We start from the raw sequence: 16,445 nt of genomic DNA, 5'->3' as shown, positions 1-16,445 counted from the left end.
CCACAATGATTCAGGGGTGGGGAGGGGGCGTGCTCACCCTACAACTGGAGCCCTGGAGTAGATACTGTGTGTTAAGCAGAATCCAGTGCAGTTCCCTTAGGGAGCACTACACGAGATTAGGACTACAGGTCATAGCAATAAATCCCCTTTGGCATCAGTCTGTACCACAAAGATTTAGTTGGTAGCTGTCGCTGAGCAGTCAGACTTCTCTCAAGAGGGAGATGAGCAGTATTCAGGGTTTACACAATAGGTATCACAGTACCATGGCACAAGGAAACACTGACCAAAGCTTTGTATCAAAAAGATAATACATTTATTCTATACACATCTAGTTCAACAAATAGATGACAGTTGATAAAGTAAGTTTAGTTTAGTCAAGGAAAAGTATATACAACTCCCTATTCAATTGTAGACAAGTTTGAGGTAGAGTGAAAACTGAGCAAAATGGCACAGTGAAAACCAACTACAAATGGCACTCTATCAAGTTAACGAAAGGGAGGGAAAGCACAAGTTAAACGGAAATATCTTCACACACCCTCTAGCAACACTTCCCTGCAGTTTTGTGAACAAGTAATGCACAGTGACACTTTAGCAAAAAAGATAAGTGAATGAAAACTTAGCAAAATGGCACTCCACAAGTTAAAACAGTAGGAAGGAAGAGGGGTTTAGAAGATTCAGGTGCATCAACACATTTCCTATTGAAAATCAATCTAGTGAGAGCAGCTCTAACAAATCAGCCAGAGTCAATAGGCCTGAGCCAGAGTCAGCGGTACAGGACCAAGAGCTTAGGAGCAAACATTTTCTTGTAGCTGCAGTCAAGTCTTTGGTAAACGAATTTTGAAAAGGTAGATGCGAGGCGAAAGACAATGTTAAGAGAGAGGGCGGCCAACCCAACAAGTAGATAAACGATTTAAAACACCTTTAGGGCTACGACGGAGAACGGGAGGCCTGGCGGAACAATGTACCTTAAACGTGAAGAAGTGGCTCCTGCGGTGGCGGTTGTTCCTGGTAGTTCCTGCAGTTCAAGGGGTCCAGCAGAGGAAGAAAGGCGCTCGTCCTGGAGGAAGGTTCGAGTCACTGCACTACCCATGGATGAAACCAGCTGCGGTGCTGCCAAACGAAGTTTAAAAGGTACGCTCTTTTTAATCGCGGTCCGGGTCGATAGCTGCCTGGCTATCCGGTCTCCAAGTGCTGGGCACTGTCAATTCGACCAAGGCAGGTCCGGAGAAGCGATGGGTTAACTGGTTGTTCCCACCAGCTCAAGGGAAGAAGGCTCTTCGATGAAGATCTCCTCTCGTCGTGTGGAAGAAAAGTGGTGAGACGATTCGGCAGGGTTTCACCGGTTGTGTAGATGCTGAAGATGTCTGTGGCTTCTCTCCTCTTCGGTTCCGTAGTTCCAGTAGCAACGTCTTGCCCTTCCAGTCCTCAGGACCCTGCTTTTATGCAGAAAGAGACCCATTCATACAGCCTAGCTATCACTCACACAGTGGAGTGGTCTTCTTGGCAGGAGACCCTCCAGCCTATCAGGTTAGAGTGCGCCCTGAGTTGCTGCGGCAACTCTGTCCAGGGGTTCTACTCCCCCTCCCAAACAGACCCACCCCAGACTCAGAGGTGCCGAAAGGAGGGCTTCTTGGCAGAAGCCCGCCAAAAGAGCGAACAAAGGATCCCTGACCTGGGTTAGGAGTTTAGAGTAAGACACGAGAAAGAAGTTATATTAAAGTTCTGGCAAATAAAACCTACCAGAATAAAGTTAATAATAAAATAAACCGGCGGTATGTTAGAGGCTGTCAGTAAAAGTGTTAGCCTCGAACAATGGGAAAATCCCATAGGAAAATATTCGCGGTTGAATATTTTTGGTAGTAACCACTGCCACCAGCCAGAAACTTTAGAGAGCGGGACTTTAAGGTACCCCCTTGAAAATGAACCCAAGGGAAAAACATTAACCCTTTAAAGTACCTCCATAGTAAGATGGGTTGGACTGGTTAATGTCGTGACTTGCCGCGTAGTGAAGAGTAATGGGCCTCTGTCCACAAATCACCCACAGGGAAGAGTAAATAAACTCCCTGTGCGAGCTTTGAGGCCACAGGTGGTTTGATGGTTCGCCGGATCTGATGACGCCAAGGACCCCAGAGGCTGTTAAAAGGAAGTTAAGATTAGCACAGGCAAACACAGTACTTTGGTATGAAGAAGTGTGCAATAATCTCTTACCTAAACTCAGCAGGGATGATACTGGGGTAACTTGGGTCTGGTGCGAGGGAGGGCCGTAGATCCGGACAGCCGTGTCCCAGATGGTAGGTACCGGCTGTACCTGTGGCCCTGCCGTGACTTGAAAGGCACTTGAAACCAAAACACGTAGAGCCAAAGGCCGAAGATCGTAGAGTCAAAAAGGGGCGATCCGTAAATAATCCGTTAAGCAAAGCAAAGTGTCCAGAGTACCGAGATCCGTGCAGTTCCGAGCGACAAGATCGAGGAATAAGCAGGCCAGTCCGTGATTCATAAGCCAAAGTCCAAATCCGAAGTAACCAAGTAACGTGATATCTGCAAGCGCCGAACAGAGTCGTGAAACAGCTGTGAAGCGGTGAGAAACTCGAACTTCCCGGCTTTTATGTGCCTAGACTCCCGATCACGTGAGCGGTACTCTGGACACGTGATCGGGAAGTCGTCGCGGAACCAGGAAGTAACCGCGATCGGGTGTTCCATCCCGAGCGCAGTCTCCATGGGAGTTGCCAATGGAAACGAGGCAACAAACCGGGCCAGCCTCTACGCATGACCCGCACTCGCTGGTGACGGCGACTCCCTCGCACCCTAAGTGAGGAAAGTCTCGGGAGGTGGACGGCAACCCGGGGAAAGTAACAGTGTGTGCTGGGGTGTCAATCAAAGAGGTGCATCGTGGCGAGACTGGTTTGTTGTGCATGACATAGCCCCCCCTCAATGGCCCACGACCACGCGGGCAGGAAGGAAGATCCCGGTGGAAATGTGAAACAAGTCTCGGGGCATGGACATCCCCAGCAGGGACCCAACAACGCTCGTCGGGGCCAAAACCCACCCAGTCCACGAGATACTGGAGTCCACCCCTAATCACACGAGAACCCAATATAGCAGAAACCTCATACTCCACTGAGTCATCCACTGTGATAGGGCCAGGCGTAGACCGGAGACGAGTAGGGGCCGGACAAGGTTTCAACAAAGAGGAGTGGAAGACGGGGTGAATGCGCCAGGAGGCAGGGACTGAGAGGCGATAGGCTACAGGGTTGATCACAGCAGAAATCCTATATGGGCCCACAAAACGGGGAAGCAGCTTGCGACAACCAGGAAGCCTAAGGTGACGAGAAGAGAGCCAAACCCTGTCCCCACGACGTAGGAAGACGCCACTGCCCTCTTTCGGTCCGCTGCAGCCTTCATCGATTCCCGGGCCTCCTGAAGATGAGTAAGTGTTTGGGCCTGAACGGCCGCCAAGTCGCGGGCACAGGCGACAGCAGCCGGGTTGTCAGAGGGTGCCAGGTCCGGGATAGGTAAGGTGCGGGGGTGTTGACCATACAAAACATAAAAGGGAGAAGAGCCAGTGGAGGAGTGTGTGGAGTTGTTGTATGAGAACTCAGCGAGATGTAGTAAGCCCAGCCAGGATTGTTGGTGTTGCAAAATCAGACAACGCAAATACTGTTCCATGGCCTGGTTCACCCTCTCAGTCTGGCCGTCCGTCTCCGGGTGGTAAGCGGAGGAAAAGCGGGAATCGATACCCAGGAGAGCCGTGAGAGCACGCCAGAACCGAGAAGTGAATTGGGGCCCTCTATCCGAGACTATAATCGTGGGTAACCCAAAGAGACAAAAGACCGATTTAAAGAAGAGATCGGCCAAAGCTGGGGAAGAAGGGATACCAGAACAAGGTATGAAGCGAGCCATTTTGGAAAACAAGTCGACCACCACCCATATGGTGTCGAATCCATTGGTCCGGGGTAGGTCTGTTACAAAATCCATGGAAACCGTGTGCCAGGGTCTGGGGGGTACAGGTAACGGAAGCAGGAGCCCCACCGGACGCCCTCTGCGGTGCTTACACTGGGCGCATATAGCACAGGTGTTAACATACCCTTCTACGTCGTGTTTCATGGAGGGCCACCAACACCAACGTCTGAGAATGTCCAACGTACGCTTTTGTCCGGGATGGCCATTGATGGCGCTATCGTGGGACCATTCCAGGGCGAGATTGCGAGCGTCGGTCGTAGGTAACCACAACCTGTTTTGGATATACGGCAACCCTTCATGAAACACCGGATCCCACTCGGTGACCTGATCAGGATGTAGCGAAACCCATGTGCGAATCGAGTCTAACAGAGACAAAGGAGGGGTGCAGAGACAAATGACATGTTGGTTTAGTAGGTTTTCTGGGAAAACAGGTAAGGACACCCCACCCGGAGAGCGAGACAAGGCGTCCGCCTTCCCATGGGACAGCCCGGAACGATGTTTGATCTGGAAGTCAAAGGCCGTGAAGAATAAATGCCACCGCACCTGCCGACTGTTAATACACCTCAGCGAGGCCAGATCCTGGAGGTTGCGGTGGTCGGTGAACACCGTGACTGCGTGCCTTGCCCCCAACAAGTGATGCCGCCAGACTAAGAAAGCATCTTTGATGGCCAACAGTTCCTTCTCCGTGACGGTGTAATGCAGTTGCGTAGCAGAGAATTTTCGGGAATGAAACGCCACCGGATGCAACTGACCCGAATGAGGGCATCGTTGGGACAAGACCGCCCCAAGAGCGAAAGAGGACACATCAGCCTCCACAATGAATGGGAGTTCTGGGTCGGGATGTTTCAGGACAGGAGCAGTTGTAAATGCAGACTTCAGGGCGTTAAAAGCCGCTTGGTGTACTTCCAACCAGACAAAAGGTGATTTGGGGCTGGCTAGGGCAGTAAGGGGAGCTACCAGAGACGAGAAGTCCTGGATGAAGCGTCTGTAGAAATTTGAGAACCCAAGGAAAGACTGCAAGGACTTGATGTTGCTGGGCTCCGGCCAGTCCAAAACCGCACGGACCTTGGACTGGTTCATGGCTAAACCCCAAGGGGTAATATGGAATCCCAGGAATTCAACGCTTTCAGTGTGGAACTGGCACTTCTCGGGTTTTGCGTAGAGCGAGTGTTGGCGGAGGCGGGACAGTACCTCGCGGACGTGCCCTATATGTTCTTTTATGTCCTGCGAGTATATCAGGATGTCGTCAAGGTATACTGCCACGCATACATCCAACAAATCGTGAAACACTTTGTTCATGAAACGTTGGAAGGTAGCAGGGGCGTTACAAAGCCCGAAGGGCATGACTACGTATTCAAATAATCCGTAGCGAGTACAGAAGGCTGTTTTCCACTCGTCTCCGGAGTGGATTCTGACCAGGTTATAGGCCCCGCGGAGATCGAGTTTTGTGAAGATGGTAGCGTGACTTAACCTGTCTAGTAATGGGGTAATCAACGGTATTGGGTATCGGTTTTTTATGGTGATTGAATTTAGTCGGCGGTAGTCCACACAAGGACGCAGATCGCCCTCCTTTTTAGGGACAAAGAATATAGGGCTGGCAGCCGGAGAGGTGGAGGGACGTATATGACCGACCTTCAAGGCTACATGGATGTACTCCTTTAGTGCCTGTTCCTCCGAAGGAGATAAGGAGTAGATGCGACCTGAGGGAATCGCGGAATCAGGGACTAGGTCAATGGGGCAGTCGTAGGATCGGTGTGGTGGGAGCACCTCCGAGGAACCCTTGTCAAAGACCTCCTGGAAATCACTGTATTCTGTAGGGAAACCAACGGCAACAGCCCCCACTACATGAGGCTCTGGAGCCGCAGGGACATCCTCGTGCAGTGTGAGCTGCGCTATGGCCCCTAGGGCTCGTGGAGGTGATCCTGCGTCGTCAGGTGCGGTGAGACAAAAATTCTGACACGTCTCAGATTCAAAATGGACCTGCCCCGACTTCCAGTCAATCAAGGGATTGTGTAGATGCAACCAAGGAAGACCCAGGATGATTCCGAACTGTGGCATCGTAATCAGATCGAATGCGATGATTTCCTGATGCGTGTTTTGTATAATGAGGGTGATCGGGGCGGTTTGTTGCTTGATAGGGCCTGATATCAATGCTGTACCGTCCACCGCTTGTACTGGCTCCGGATGTTGCTTGGTGATCAGAGGTAGGTTTAACGATCCGGCCAAGGTTATGTCGATGTAGTTGCCCGTGGCGCCTGAATCGATGTAAATCGAGACAACGTGGGCGGTATCGGGTGTAGGGTTAAGTGTGGCCTGTACCAACACTGGCCTGATCCTGCCAAAGGCGGGGTTCCTGTCCGGGGAAACGGAAGTACTGCTCGAGCCGGTCCCCGGGTCTAGGGTCGAGCACTCGGAAAAACCGGATTCTTGAGCTTAGGGCGTCTGGGACATGACTTTACAAAATGGCCATTTAGGCCGCAGTAGAAACAAGCATGGTCGGTTCTCCTGCGATCCCTTTCTAGTTGCGTGATGGGACTGCGAGTGCCACCTATTTGCATGGGTTCGATGCCTGTAGAAGAGGAAGGTGAGGTGGCAATGGGGATTCCTGTTTCAAACCGACGCTCGGAACGTCTGGCGTCGATTTGCAATGCGAGGTCCACTAACTCAGTGTGGGTCGTGGGCAAGGATGGGACAACGGCCATAGCATCTTTCATGGTGTTATTGAGCCCCCTATAGAAGACGACTGCCCTTTTTGGTTCAGGCCAGGATGTTTCAGCGGCTAGGTGGTTGAAACGGGCAATGTATTCTAGGAGAGAACCCTTCCCTTGAGTTAGGTCTAACAGCTCGAGGTCCCGAGATTGGGCTTTGTGATGTGTGTCGAACACACGGGACATTTCTGTGACTAATAGCTCAAAGTCGTACAGGACAGGGTTGTCGTTTTCCAACAAGGGGTTGGCCCATTCCGCCGCGGTGCCGGCCAGATGGGACAAAGTGAACGCCGCTTTAGTGGTGGCGTCAGGAAAAGCCTGAGGTCTACAGAGGAAATGTAATTTGCACTGATTTATAAAGGTGCGAAACTTTCGGGGGTCACCGTGGAACCTCTCTGGGGCGGCCAAGGGAAAAGGCGTGGGCATGAGTACTGGTAACTGAGGTGCTGCAGGGGCAATAGGAGGCTGGGGAATAATCGGCTGAGCAGTTGGGGGTTGTGCTGTAGCAGCGGCCTCCCCGAACTCGGCATCAACGGGCAAAGGAAATCGTGTGCTTTGGATTAAGTCTAGCCTCTGGTGTATCGTAGCAGTAGCGGCAACCATATCCGCTCTTAGCAGTGTGAGTGCCTGTACCAAGGCAGCCACGGGGTCCTCAGCCGTAGGCTCCATACTCTCCACGACGCAACGGCTTCACAGTCTGTCGTGACTTGCCGCGTAGTGAAGAGTAATGGGCCTCTGTCCACAAATCACCCACAGGGAAGAGTAAATAAACTCCCTGTGCGAGCTTTGAGGCCACAGGTGGTTTGATGGTTCGCCGGATCTGATGACGCCAAGGACCCCAGAGGCTGTTAAAAGGAAGTTAAGATTAGCACAGGCAAACACAGTACTTTGGTATGAAGAAGTGTGCAATAATCTCTTACCTAAACCCAGCAGGGATGATACTGGGGTAACTTGGGTCTGGTGCGAGGGAGTGCCGTAGATCCGGACAGCCATGTCCCAGATGGTAGGTACCGGCTGTACCTGTGGCCCTGCCGTGACTTGAAAGGCACTTGAAACCAAAACACGTAGAGCCAAAGGCCGAAGATCGTAGAGTCAAAAAGGGGCGATCCCTAAACAATCCGTTAAGCAAAGCAAAGTGTCCAGAGTACCGAGATCCGTGCAGTTCCGAGCGACAAGATCGAGGAATAAGCAGGCCAGTCCGTGATTCATAAGCCAAAGTCCAAATCCGAAGTAACCAAGTAACGTGATATCTGCAAGCGCCGAACAGAGTCGTGAAACAGCTGTGAAGCGGTGAGAAATTCGAACTTCCCGGCTTTTATGTGCGTCGACTCCCGATCACGCGAGCGGTACTCTGGACACGTGATCGGGAAGTCGTCGCGGAACCAGGAAGTAACCGCGATCGGGTGTTCCATCCCGAGCGCAGTCTCCATGGGAGTTGCCAATGGAAACGAGGCAACAAACCGGGCCAGCCTCTACGCATGACCCGCACTCGCTGGTGACGGCGACTCCCTCGCACCCTAAGTGAGGAAAGTCTCGGGAGGTGGACGGCAACCCGGGGAAAGTAACAGTGTGTGCTGGGGTGTCAATCAAAGAGGTGCATCGTGGCGAGACTGATTTGTTGTGCATGACAGTTAAGTTCAGAAGATTTGACTAGTAAAGTCAATGTGGACTTTACATGCACTGGGATACAGTAGTCAGTCCCAGGGTATGGAGTCTATGTTTGGGGGTCGCTACGACACCCCTGTGTCACTGCACGGAGGGTGCTGTGTAACACATGTGCATAAAGATGGTTCCTATGGGTGAGAGAAAATCCCATAGGCATTAAACACAAAAATAGCCTAGAAAACACATAGCAAAAATGCCTAAGAGTGGGAAAAAGAGTCTCACTCTTCGCAGGTAAAAAGAAACAAACCCTTCAAATCCAGCAAAGCCGCTGGGGGACTCTATAGGTAAGGGAAATTAGCCATAGAATGAGAATTCTCCCTAACACTGTGAGAGAGTGAAATAAACTTGGATAACTAGTGCAGAAGTCTTCCTACTGTGCGACTGGTGCCTGGTCCCCCTGGGGAGTCGGGGTGTTCATAGGGCAGAGGCTCTTTAAAAAGGGTACAGCAACTGCTTTTAATAGAAAATATAAGCAATTATGGAAGGAGGCAGAAGCAATAATTTTACTTAACGGGTGGGGGTTTCAGAATAAAAAGGTTTGAATACCACTGCTCTTGAGTGTAATCTACATTGAGATCACATAGATGGCTATGTAGTTGTGTGCCATTCTACGTGCTTATTATTTACAAGGAGCCCTGGGATAGATTTTGTTGGTGTGAAATCGACAATGAGAGGTAGGTGTGTGGCTGTTTTACATTGAGAGCCCGGGTAGATACTGCGAGGGTGAGATCCACAATGAGCCCATGCATAGGTGCTGCCAGTGTATAATTACAGCTGGAGCTCAGGGGTAGTTTTGGCTTCCACTTGTTGGACGCACTTAGCCGAGGGCCCATGAGGCCTCCTCCTAGCTTGGTACATGAAGGTTGCTTACTCCCTTGTTGGGACCAGTGTTAGCTCAGTTACTCCCTACAGTGTTTATCTGCTGAAATCCTGGACACAGACAAGTCATGTGGTCTTCGGAAATCCACATTATGGGTATCGTTCTATGCCCCAGATATGCCAGTGACCCCCAGTACGCTGAAAACCCTGACGCCTCTTTGGTACCCCAGCACTGACCGGCACTCTGAAGGACCAACAGCAGGCTTGCCTCCATGCACCGCCTCTGACACAGACTAAGTCTCGACAACACATCAGACATCAAATATCACCACCAAGCACCAGCACAGTCAAGCCATGCAGTCAGCCGCTCCCGAGGATGCTATTGGTGGTGTATTATACTTCATAAAGGCCGTCATGTATTGGCAGCTGCGTCTGTGGACTAATGCATCCACTAAAGGAATTTGTTATTGACCTCATGGTCACATATTCCTATCACAGCAGATCCCCACAGCCCTTCATCCTTCAAAGGTTGAGAAAATGAGGACAACTGAGTTGGGTAACAAACATCTGTGATCAGTGCCAATATGCCACTCCGGTGAATGTGCGCTGTATGAATAAACGTGTGTTAGTTATGTATCAGACTGACCGTTCGCTCGACCCAGCTACAAAGTGTCAAACTGTAATGCCTTTGGCCCCTTGTTTCATTTTAGACTAACCTTTAGGGGGAGCCTCTGGGCACACTCCCCAAAGATCCTAATATAGCCAGCTATCAATACATGGCCTAGTGTGTAGTCCCGTGTATCCAATTTTGTGTAAAACTGCACCAATTTTGTACCCTCAGATAGTGTTGTAGAGAGGGGTAATCAATTCTCGGTTCTTTTTTTCACTATACTCAGTTGTACATGAGAATAAAAAGCCCACAGGACATCAGTTGGCTCCCTGATTTCCTGGCCATTATCCAGTCCTGGATGTAGAATGCCTCCCTCAAACTTCACCCATCCCAGACCAAATTCGTCCTCATTGGTCCCCCTATGATATGCACCTAGAACTCTTGGATTCAGCACATAGCCAAGATGGCCCAAATGACCTGTCTCCAAATGTCTACCCTTCACAAAATCAAGTCCCTCTTCCTGCAGCAGGACTTCCAGACCACAGAGCAGGCCTTTACGGTCTCGCACATCAATGGGGGAAATGCCCTTCTGACGGGGCTCCCAGCTAATCACTTGACTCCCATAAAAGCAGTCCACCATTCTGCAGCACATCTTATTAAAGGTGTGTGAAAATTTGACAGAATCACCCCTGGTCTATGCAGACAACATTGGCTTCCTCTCCAAGCCAGGATACTGTTCAAGGCTGCAGGGATCACCTACAAATCAGTCACGAGTAGCACACCTGTGTACCTGGCATCTAAGTTCCACATAGTTTGGTGGCACACCCTTCTCACGTTGCAAATCAACCAAATGCCTCAAACCACAACTCACCTGCAAAGAGAGGCCCTGAAAAACAACCCTTCTCTTGTCATGCACCCACCCTTTGGAACTACATCCCAGTATCGGCTCGGAATGCCCCTACAATTCTCAAATTTTGCAAATCTCTCAAAACATGGCTTTTCCAACACCACCTGACCAAGGACTAATCCCAACGGATGTACAGATCGACACACAGGCCGTAACTGTAAGTACAGTGCTAGCGTTAACAGGTGCCTGCCCATATGCTAACAACCCACACCCTGCACAGTGCTCCACTGCCCTCGAGCTAGCCCTGTGTTTTAAAACATTAAAATACATTTTTTTTAAAATAAACTAGTTTGTGGCTGATCAGGTAGCAAAAGCACACTCCATATTTTAAGCTAACGGCCCACCCTAGGTCACTACAGGCTGTGGCGTTCAAAAGCTGTGGCGTTGGCATCTATGAAAATGGCTGTAGCAAAAGTGCTACTGGCTAAAAATGTGGGATAGGACTAAACGAAGAGGGCAGAGACTGCGCAAGTTGTTTCGGATTAAAAGAGGGGGACCGCCTCCATGTTATCCAAGAATATTACTTGAGTGTCATGGTTAATCACAGTAATAACAAGCATGCACAAGTTGATACATTATTTGAGCCTGTGTGCTAGGAGATCTTTACTCAGCACTCTGTTCGGGGTGCGAGAAAATCCAACCCACAACTAGGCAGTTATACTCTCAACCCTACCCGACTCTCCTAGTGGTAAACACGGCAGAACAGCCAAGGCCAACCTCTCAGGTGCGGAACAGGGTTGTTAAAGGTACAGCATAACACTTTAAAGCATTCAATAAAGTCCATGCAACACATCAAAATATTTATTTTAATTACTGTGCAGAGAAAAAGACCAATCCAGATTTACAGATATAAAATAGAGTTCTTTAGTGTCTTTACAACGTGACCCTACTAATGATAGTCGCTTGGAAAATGTAGGGTCAACCGAGGTCTTTGGTACCAAGGTTGACCAGTTCAGAATTACAAAGGTCCCCAAGTCATGTTTATTCCAGCCAGCATAAAGATCTGCTATAGGCCCGCACTTGAGACATCAACTGCGAGCTGCTAACATTTTGTTAAAAGTTTCAAAAGTCAAAGTTCACTATTGGCCGAAAGTCTCTGGGTTGCCGGTGATGAAAAAAAAAAAAAAAAAACAAGTCTTCTACCCCTTCAGGTCGACTTTGGAGCCACTTAGATAATGCTAAATTGGAGAATAGGTGACCTGACTCTAAGGTACAGTGCAGCTGTCCAATAGGTGACGATGCGGGCTAATTTGCCAGGTGATACAGGTCAGGTGAACGTGGTGTTTCTCAGAGTCCCAGGACTCTTCGTGAATTTTCTTTGCATTATAGACCCGTTTCCTAACAGCAGGCCCCTGGCTCTACTTGTTAGAGCCCTTGGGCACCTGGTGGTCAAGCTTCTTTATCAAGCCATGCAAGGCATGTAGGAAGGTGTCTTCTTGGAGCAGAGGGGTCCTGGAGGCGTGTTACTTCTCTGCGCCAGCCAGGTCAAGGGGAGGAAGCCTTCCGGTTCTTCTGAAGGCTAGAATCCACAGATCTCTGGAGTGCTTCACGACCAGAGTTTGATCTTGGGCAGATGTCACAGCAGAACTTCTCGCAGTCCTTTTGAGTGGTTTTCTTTGGTGCTTTCGGTACTGATCCCAGCAATTGAAAGAGTCTTAGTGTCAATTCCTAATCACAATCATCGATCTGCTCAATCGTTTTGCGGCTACTAAATCTCTGCGAGTCGCCATAGTCAAACCTTTCCAGGCTTCTTTCTGGAAAAGCCCATAGGATGTGAATTCAGCCTGGAATCCCAGACATCCTAGGCACAAACTGGCCTAAGTTTACATCTATACCCTTTAATTCAGGGAAACCCAGTTTAGCTGTGGAACTCCTGAAGAATTTCCAGTGCAAGAGCCTGACCTAGGGACACTGCCAGGGCACAGGTGCACCAATAATTAAATGCAAGCCCTTGCCACTTAATATTGTGGACACCACCATATGGGACTGGCAAAGCTAACAGAGCAAGGTTACTTGCACAGGTTATTATGGGGTGCCTTTGAAGCACCTCATCCTCATAAACCTAAGGCCTCTGAGGAAGCAAAACACTCAAAGTTGCATCCCCCGTGAGGCCTTGCATGAGGTACAAGCAACATGCTCAAGGGGCTCAAGCTAGAGCCACAGTTTAGGACTTTTGACATAACACTGGGCAGTTTTATTTCTCCCATCACTCCATTTTACCCTTATTATTCCATTCTAATTGAACACATATTGCTGTAACCTGTAACTGTACAGCCCTCTGCTGCTTCACACAGCAAGTTTCCAACTATATACAAACCAGCCCATACATAAATTTCAGGACGGTCAGAGGGGTCTCTTGGGATTGTTTTGACTCATTTGTAAACATGCGGTTTAGATAGAATTCCTATTTATGGACATTCTAGGAACACTTTCTAGGACCCGTCAACATTTTGCTTTTCCCCCAATTCTTTGGCTTGCAGACTTATTTTTGATGTCCAGAGGTACTTCTCCTGAAGTTCTCCTACCATTGCAACCCTTTATGGTTTACTTAAGGTGTATGATATTAGGTCCACAGTCGAGTGGTGCCTATCAGGCACCCCATTTTTGCCCTGCCATGATATCACCCTCCATTGGTTAGAAGGAGTAGGCTGGTGGCAGCTGCAATTTCATTTGGCTTCACCAAGGGTGCAAGCGATTGACCTCATTGTTAACAGCAGGGGCCTTTTCAGTAACCATTGGAGCGTAAATGTATTTTTTTAAGTCCTGCTCTATATACCATTTTGTATTTTTGGGCTTCCTTTGTTCAGGGCGATGGAGTTATTAGCATGCTAGTCATGCTTGACCCGTTGGCCGCTTTGGAGACCGTTGATTTTAATATCCTCCTTTCCAGACTGTCATCGGTAGCTAAGGTTTTTGATGAGGCCCTGGAATGGTTTGCCTCATTCCTTATTGATCGCACACAGCAGGTTGAAATTGGCTCATGTTTTACCAACTCCCTACCAGTGGATTATGGGGTGCCTCAGGGGTCTGCTTGTCCCCGTTGTTGTTCAACATTTACATCCGACCACTTTTAAACATCTTTTCGGAGTTTGGGTTGTGCTATCACTCATATGATGATGGCAGCCACATTTATGTACGTCTTGAACAACCTTGTGAAGCCATGGACCGAGTTCTACTGTGTGCAGAAAAAATTAAAACGTGGATGCTGGATAACAAACTCCAGCTGAACGCATCGAAAACAGAAGTTATTGTTTTTGGCCCAAAACAGAAAGTGGCAAACATGCTCCAAACCATTCCCTGTCCACTTCTATTTGGTACACTCACAAAGTTGTCCAATAATGTAAAGAATCTTGGCTGTATCTGGCAGTCCAGTTCGGACTGCTATTTGTATCTTGGAATTGTAATTGTTTACTTGTAAAGCGCTTATACACAAGTGAAGTGCTTCAAAGTGCTTCCAGGCGGGAAGGGAACAAAGGAGTACAGAGTCATTATTAGGCTTTGAAGTTTCCGAATGATCTAGCAAAAATGACTAGCAAACTAGGCCAGACGGCATTACTACTAGTGGAAGTGCAAGACAAGAGGGGAGGCGGGAAAGGAGGGAGCAGAGGGAGAAGAGCAAACAATCCTTAAACTACCGTACCAGGCCAACGACATTTCATATTGTGCAAGTACGTGACAGAGTGAGGGGATAAGGGGGAGGGGGAGGAGGAGAACATACAGAAAATAAACTACCATACTAGGCCTAGCGAACTAGGCCTAGTGCATTGTGGTAATAAGTGCACAGACAGGAGGTGAAAGGGTGTGGGGAGGCAACAAGTGCACCCAGTCCAGAAGGGCCCTGGTTAAGTGCAGAAGAGGTTACCCTTCTCAATGAATGAAATCCAGAAGTGCAGTAGTGGTGAGTAGAGTGCAGAGGCCTGGTGGAAAGCGCAAGGACTGGCGTGGGAGCCTGAGACCTGTGTGGCTCTGGAGGTGCAACAGGTGACCACTCAGCAAACGGAGCGTAGTTCGGGAGAGAGGGAGGAGGGAAGTCGAAAAGAAAAGAGAGGGAGTTAACAAGGGAGAGGGACAGAGGAAGGTCTTGAGGAGTTTCCGGGACTTAAGGAGATCAGGCTCAAGGCAGAGAGAGGCAGGGAGGCTTTTCCAGGGAGAAGCACCTTCAGAGGACAATGATCTACACCCAAATCTCCGTTTTGAAAATCGGCTCACCCACAGAGAGTTGGAAGAGGATGAGCGGGGGGCTCTAGAAGGAGAGTATATAGGGAGAGAGAGTTTAGTGCGGGCCCCAGTCCCAGAAAGCCTTCTGAACAATGAAGAGGGTCTTGAACTTGATCCTTGCAGCCACGGGGAGCCAGTGGAGGGATTTTGGCACTGGCGAGATGCGGTCCCTGGGCTTCAGGAGAAGTACAAGTCTTGCGGTTCTGTTCTGGATGGGCCGTAGAGTAGAAGTTGGAAGACTGAGAAAGACTATTGCAGTAGTCCAGTCTAGAACGAACCAGGGCTCTGGAGACTAAGCATCTGGTGGGAAAAGTGAGAAAAGGTAGAATACCTCTGAGGAGGTGCAGTTGGTAGTGGGATTTTTTGGAGACGTGCGAGATGTGAGAGGAGAAGGAGAGAGTGGAGTCGAAGATGATCCCTAGATTTTTTGCCTCACTTGTGGGCGAGGGCGCAGGGCCAAGGGAAGCCGGCCACAGTGAAAGTTGGAAATCGGGAGCATGGTTCCCAATGAGGACAATCTCGGTCTTGCTGGCATTGAGGCAGAGATCGTTTGCAGCACACCAAGACTGAATTACTGATAGACAATCAGGAATGAGCGAGGAGGAGGAGGCCGAAGGTAGCCTGAAAGAGAGCTGTGTGTCATCTGCATAACACTGAAAGTTGGATGTGAAGGCAGAGATCCTGCGGGCCAGAGGGGCCATGTAGACATTGAAGAACCAGGGGGATAGGTTATATCCCTGGGGGACACCACAAGTAGAGAGAGCGATAGCGGAGAGAAAAGACCAAAGTTCCACCTGGGAAGGACTGTCAGCAAGAAAGGAGGCAAGCCACGTCAGGGTCTGATCTGTGATCCCCAGGGTGTTACGGAGACAGGAGATCAGGATGTTGTGGTTTACTGTGTCGAAAGCAGAAGAGGGGTCAAGAAGAATGAGGACAGAGGGAGAGTTGGGGATATGAGAGCAGGTCTTCAAGGGTGAACCATGTTAATCAGTAAAATCCATATACTAGCAACTAAAATTGATTAAGCCGCTGCTAACTCTTATTGCAAAAAACGATAGTTCAACAGTGGTTGGTATACTAAACTCTAAATTGGATTTTTGCAATGCACTTCTGATGGGTGTTCAAACATTACAAATACAAAGACTGCAGGTAGCACAGAACTCCATGGTTATACTGATCTTTACATTGCCAAGGAGGCAATCCATCTCTTATGGGGTAAATCATAGAATCCAGCGCACAAGTGGCGCATGCGCCTGGCGCACAGTGTGCGCGTGCAACAGTCTGCGCCAGCTGCGTGCACCAAAATCCATTTCCGCGCACAGCGTATTCATGGATTTCAAAATCCATTACCAGCCGTGGCACAGCGACCCTGCAGCAGCGCCAGTTACGCCCCCAACCCCTCCCCGTGCGCCATGCACAGCGCACAAATCCGGTACATGGCGCACAGGCCAGTGGACCAGCATACAGCCCCCCAACCACGAAAACGCCTGTAAAACTCCCTGCGCACCTCTCGAATAATGTGTGAGCGGGGTACGTGCATAACTGGGGTTCGTGGGGA

The 16,445-nt window shown here is 49.5% G+C and overlaps 1 protein-coding gene across 4 annotated transcripts in view; it reads right to left on the bottom strand.

Moving 5' to 3' along the window:
- Positions 1-16,445, bottom strand: part of RECQL4 (RecQ like helicase 4) — a 409,056-nt gene that overhangs the window by 97,774 nt on the left and 294,837 nt on the right. The window lies entirely within an intron of this gene.

Source organism: Ambystoma mexicanum, chromosome 5q (assembly GCF_040938575.1).
Source record: "Ambystoma mexicanum isolate Mex_15411 chromosome 5q, UKY_AmexF1_1, whole genome shotgun sequence".
Classification (NCBI taxonomy): Eukaryota; Metazoa; Chordata; class Amphibia; order Caudata; family Ambystomatidae; genus Ambystoma; species Ambystoma mexicanum.
Note: the sequence above shows the minus strand (reverse complement) of the source record. Positions and strands in the feature narration are given on the sequence as shown.